The sequence below is a fragment of the Aplysia californica genome, unplaced genomic scaffold, assembly GCF_000002075.1.
Source record: "Aplysia californica isolate F4 #8 unplaced genomic scaffold, AplCal3.0 scaffold00358, whole genome shotgun sequence".
NCBI lineage: Eukaryota > Metazoa > Mollusca > Gastropoda > Aplysiida > Aplysiidae > Aplysia > Aplysia californica.
In genome coordinates this window covers 282,422-289,086 of record NW_004797628.1, presented here as the reverse complement: position 1 = coordinate 289,086, position 6,665 = coordinate 282,422, and positions in this window count along the sequence as shown.

Genomic DNA, 6,665 nt, shown 5'->3' with positions numbered 1-6,665 from the left:
GGTGTTAAAAAGCAGTATAGATCTATCTCGGTAGGGAATGTTTGACTTGTGCAAGATAATTTTCCTGCCTGCTGGATTCAGATCAAATTTGTGTTAAATGCTTGGATGCTAATCTAAAATGGAAATTGAAGTCATCATCTAATTAATAATAATAGATTGCATTTAATTCAGTCATCTAAAATAAATAGTACCTTTGTTGGACTACAGCTTCTGGCAGGTATTGTTTATGCACATATATATGTATGTTATGCCTAAGTGCAAAAATCTTGGCATTGTTCTGTAGTTATGTAGAATCATAGGGTAGACTGGTTTCGATGATACTTTTGAAATGCATCTATCATTTGGTAAGACAGGACGGCTTTTTTAGAACAGATACTGTACTTTATCAAATGTAGATTATGCCCGATAGTGTGCTGCAGATTTCTGTGGTCATTGCTTGTACTTGTGATACGATCGTGTAACTTGTCTATGAGCTTCTACTGTGATTGCTTTTTACAATCATTCCAATGTTGAAGCCATACGTAAGCATTCCTGTGTAGAGTACATCATGCTCTGCTGTCTCAATCTCAGTAGCACAGTCAGGAGGAACAAAATAAATGTAGCAAATTACTTAACAAAAAGTCTATATTGTTTCAGAGAAGTATTTATTTTTACCATTCCATTATGACGTAAAGCTCTTTTTTTTTTTAGATTTAGAAAATTATTTAAAAGAAATTTGACACATTGGACCTCTGGAATCATACATCGAGTCTTTTGCATGTGATGAAAGTATGAGATTGATTAAGAGCATATTTTGAAGTTTCTCCTATTTACCTCCATTACATGCATCCTCGTAATTTCTCACTGGTCATTGTTTTTTTCTTGCTAGTTGGTCGCACATTGTCATTGGATTATGATGGGTTTTGCTTATGAATATGAGCAAATGTCAAATCATGGGAATAGCAATATTTGTCGACTTAGAAAAGAATGTGTAGAAATTGTACATTGTAATGTATATGACCTATGTACAGGTACTCTATGCAAGAAATAAAGTACTTCTATTTACGTCTGTGTTTTTAACAGCAACTGTTTTATTAAATTCAGAAGATTCAAGAGGTTACTCTTCATCTGCATTGGCAAAAATCAGAGCCAGACAGGAATTAGCATGCCTCAGATGTAGGCACGTGAAGATAACTGGAACATGTAAAGACCAGGACATTTAGTTTCAGTCTGGTGTAAGTTTAAGCTGTATATTTTGATAATACTAATTGTAGCTGAATGTTCAATTTTCAAATCCTAATCCCAATGATTTAATAGTTCCAAGCTGTGAGCTTTAGCTTTAATATGAAAAGAAAGGCAAGTCATTCTTTTCTCAACTGTGATTCATTCCCCGGTAATTTAATTCCCACTCCAGCTTAAAAATGAAAGATGGATTTCCAAGTAACTATCTCTTATAACATGTGATCTGCCTGCTCTTCCCATATTTTCCTCTGCATACTTTAGTCTCATTCATGCATCCTTAGACGATGTACAAGTGTCAATGTCATCTTAAAAATAACAACCTTGAATGTTGAAAAATTAAAGAAATAGTACCAACTCATACCTGAAGTATTTCAGCCAAAAAATAATATGGACCATGAACATAGGCGATCTATCTCACTGATGAAGCCGTTTGGCCAAATAAACCACCCAACGAACTGCGATCATTAGAAAACTTCTCAGCAGTTTGCTTTCCTGTTTATGGTCAACTGCACTTTCAGTCTCCATTAAGAACACAGCTTTATCTTTCTGTATGGCTCCAGATTTAGCAACAATTACTGCAGTGGAATTTAAGACACAGCTGCAGCTTTCTTGCTTTGTTATGTGAAGGGTTGAATATCTTCTGCACGTTTTAATTTTATTTTTTGGTAAGTGCTTTACGGCGCTTGCAGCTGCATAAGGTTATATGAGTGCGGGACGTATTAGTAGAAAATTTTGAGTTTTTGCCAGAGTGGCGGCTGAGGCCCACTCTTATTATGGATTTTAGGACCTCCAAAGGATCTTTCACATACACAACACGCATATGGGACCTCCAAGAATTTTTCGCTCTTATCCAAGAAGCTTAGGTGTTAGATCTTACCTACCCTAAGATCAGGGGTGTGGTTGAAAGACAATAAGAAGGAGCCAAGGAGTAGCAGTAGAAAGGCTGCAGATCAGGCAGTTATGAGCGTGACATGATGAATCAGCCCATTTACAATTCTACTGTGCTTGAACGAGAAAATGGGGGCAAAGGGGGAACATTTCTCGTTCAAGCACAGTAGAATTGTAAATGGGCTGATTCATCATGTCACGTCCATAACTGTGCCTTATCTGCAACAGGGAACTGCTGCTTTTTCTTTCCTAATCCTTACTATTGTCATTTTCGTCTACTTCTTTTGTATGTTTGTCACTCTTGTGACCTGCTATTTCTGGGGTGCCTTGATAGTCGAAGCAGACCTTGTGCTGTTGAAGCTAGAGAGGTGAGCAGAGTAAGTCTGATTCCCTGTAAAGACTTCTCTGTTAGAGGGGACAAAAAGTGGAGGCGAAAGCAGACGACAGAATGGTTAGAGAGCTGGCAAGCAGGTGAATGAAAATTATAAGTTGCTGTCAGGTTCTGAATCTGGGACTTATTGAAAAAGAGGTGAACACTGTACCTCTAGACCATCAGAGACCCCCTTCTAGACTTTGACTGGAAATTGTACTGGTTAAAATTTTAAAGGTAGGTTTATTTCCCTGCTCTATTTTGTTTGAGTAAAGAGAAGCCCATGACACAATAATGGTCATTGAGTGGTGGGGAAAAAGTGAAACGGACAGACAGATACAACAGAGGGAGTAAAGAAGTAGGACCTACCAGTGGCGCCCTCCAACCACCCGCTATGTCCCTGCAACAATAATGAAATTATATACACAGAGGCAACAAAACCTTTCCATATTGCTTTTTATAACTGATCCCATATTTAAGAGTTGGCGAAATTTCAGGCATCACTCGCCATGTAGATCTACCCAACTATGACTCCGCACCAATGTTTTTCAAGAAAAAAACTGTAACCATGTAGTCATGTGACCCACTTGCAAATTCACATGTTTATTCACATGTTTTGTGAGTAAAGTCCCATCAAAATTATGAAATCGTCTAAATTGTATTCAGATCAACACATTAGTGACTTCATTTGGGCACCTATGGTGAGCGTGCTTTGTAGCAAAGTTTTTACAGACGGCAAAGGGTGGCTGCTATAACACTGCACGGTCTAGGAATATTATGATTCAAGTCTTACTTTGTTTACCGAAGAGGAATACAGTGCTTGGTGCAGTTGATGCAAATTTTGATTACAGCTTATATTTCATGCTTGAGAAATCAAGTTTTTATATTTCACGTGTGAAATATAGTCGTGTGAAATATAGTCGAACCTGCCCTGACGGCCACCTCTATAAGACGGCCAACTTCCGTTTCCCCCCTTGCGTTTTTTCTATATAATTTAACTGTGTAAAACGGGTACCTGTCCAACGCGGCCACCATATTTTAATACACAATCCCTATCACACCAAGCAATAACCCCTGTCTTAGACGGCCACATTAGTGACCCCATTACATTTTGTCATAAATTGTGCATTGGCCCCTGGTGCTGTGGGCGAGCAGTCATAATCCAATCACCTGTTGTTGATAGGTAGTCCCTCCAACTTATCATGATGAATAGGCCCCTCCCACTGTTGACCAATAGGTAACAAATTTTCAGCTGCTGGTGAGGTACAAGCGTGTGATCCCTCATAACCCATAAGGCCTGTCCAGAACTCATACACAAATCGTAAGTGAGATGAGTGGTCACTGTTTACCCAGTCTGTAAAAGTACTAAAAGTAAAAAAGAAACAATGAACGTCAACATGAACTTGTGACAGAAGTGTCGCTCGTTCTTCGAATGGTGGCGACCGATGTGTTTGTTTTACCATAGCACTCGGTCTTCCTTGTCTGACACATTTCGTATTGTTTCCCTTGCACAAAAGCAGCAACAAAAGAAGAAGAAGAAAAAACCCCAGCGAAAACAACAATAACAAACAACAACAATGCGGCCACCTTCGGCTGGGACCTCAGAAAGGAATAGTTTGTTTGTTTTCTTCCTCTTGATCAGTCCTGCCTAAGATGGCCACTTTTCTCCTTGACAACGGGTGGCCGTCTTATACAAGTTCGACTGTATAATGATTTATTTCACCGGTAGTGCAATGCTAAAACAACTCCATGTATGGTAAAAAATACTTTTCGACACAGTAAAACAGGACAACATAAACCTTACTGAACTAGAATAAACTCAAGAATTTCAATGGCATCAATTATCAATAAATGTTTATTCATAATGTTACTTGCGACAATAAAAGACATAAGGCTTCACTTCAGCTGCGTTGAAACACACTTGTGCTTAGATCTGAAATTGTACACTTGTGCAAGCCTCCACACTGACAAACACATTCACAATACTGGCACCCATTACAATCTCAATGTAATCTCAACTGGATGCTTAGTCAAACAAAAGTTCTCAATCTTTCCAAAAAGCTTCAGTCATAATCTTGTCTTACAGTTACAGTACACAAAAAATAGGAAAACATTTTCAAGAATACTTTAAAAATTTATCATAAATATTCACAGGAAAAACTGAAGAACAGCTTAGTTTACACATTGACCAAACAAGGATAACTCTACACACAAGAATTGAGGGCATCATGGTCTACTGATTGTAAGAAACACTGAGCCTTTAACATGAGAAAAAAACCAACATTAATCTCAATAAGTACACTAAAGACGAAGTATCAGGTATGGGGACAAAAAAGGAACACTTGAAAAAAAAAAAGGCCCCAAAAAACTATTTTGTATCAGACAAACACTAAAAATGAGGTGTTGATCATAAGACTAACACAATGAAAGCAGTTTCAATTCATCTATTGGAAAACCCCCACCCCTTTAAAAAGAAAAAAAAAAGATAATTTTCAAGGTGGCCTTCCGAACCTGCCTGTCAGGGCCAACCCAGGCCGAGAGGGATACAACATCCCAGTAGAAAGACAAAGATGAAAATTTTCTCCTCACTCGGGTCTCCTGTCAACGAGCCCAATTGCCACACCACAAACAAAAGCTCCCTTGCATCAAATCATTTTTTGAACAAACAAGACAAGAATTTTACTTTTTCAAAATTATCACTAGTTCTTGCTGGATATGTATTAAAACAGTTTCTTAAGGAGCAAAATCTCTTGCTCCTTCAGGGCTGGAAACAGTACAGCTGTATATATGCCTCACAACAATCGCCTACTAGATGGGTTCCACACCATAAATCCTAGCAAGAACTTCATGGATAATAAAAAGAGAGTCAAATTTCAAAACGAAAGGGAGCATTAAAGAAAACATCTTGAATACAGACCAGTGTGTAGCAATGCCAATGAAAATTTAATTTTTCGCTTTAGCCCTTTTTTATTTGGTACCTAAGAAAGAATTTCAATCTGAGAATTATGCTTTTTGAATTTCAAGAATCAGTTCATAAATAAAAAAGTTATGGGGTTGTAAAGGTTGGCAAAATATGGAAGACCCACATATAGGGAAATACTCCGAAACCGTGGACCACGCAAAAGCAGACTCTGTAAGAAAATCGACAATATCTCAGTAATTAATTGGAGTTTTTAAGAAAGAAACTTGGCTACTCGAGGTGTTTTTGGGTGGAAAATTCATTTCTGTAGTCAGATTTACAAACCATTTCGTAGTTATTTTGATATAATTACAGTTTTGATATACATACTACGATTTTGCGAAAAGGGGTGTCTGGATGAGAGCATTTTATTTAAAGCATCGTATCATAACATAGGATCTTTAAGAATATGTTGGCCGCGTGACAAAATAATGGCAAAGCTTTCTTTGATGACTTGAGACCATGCCAACCTTAAAATATAAGTTAATTCAATCTAGCATGCCGTACAATTAAAAACTTTTTTCCCGTTTGAGACACTAACACCCTGCTCGTCTCGGAATACACCCATTGTGATGTTACATGGGAACAGAGAGAAAAACAACTGGATGCGCCATTGCCCCATTTCAAGTGACCAATGAACGGGCTCGGAATAGTCATGCAGGGATTTGTAGGTCACATACATTTGCCGAGGAAGTGAGGGGAAAATGGCCGGTCTCTGTGTGAAGCCGCTTTGGATAGAGGGGTAGTCGTGCATTTATGATCGGGTCTAAACTTCTTGACACAGAACGTTCAAATTTGAAGCCACTATAGAGGAAAGATAGATTTCTAACCTTCTCGACGTTGAAATTCAATCTCCCTATAGTTTTCAGTATACCCGATACGAAAGTGTTCCCGACACCAAAAGTATAGGTTAATTTATGGGTACGAACTTCAACGTCCACATATCATTAGTTTGCCCTATTTTCTAATTGGTTGCCCAGTTTCATTCACATTGGTCCAGAAATAGAGAAGACCTAGGTTGAGAAAGTTAGTCATTTATGTGCTAACCCACTCCAAAAATTCACCCTCAAACAGGGACCAAATTTTCGCTGTGCGCGAAGGGCATTGCTACAGTATGCACAAAACATAGATCGTAACTGCAAAATGACAGGACAGTAAATAATATGATACTCTTAGCACACCTCGATCTGGATCGATAACAACAACAGCACACCTCGATCATTCCAG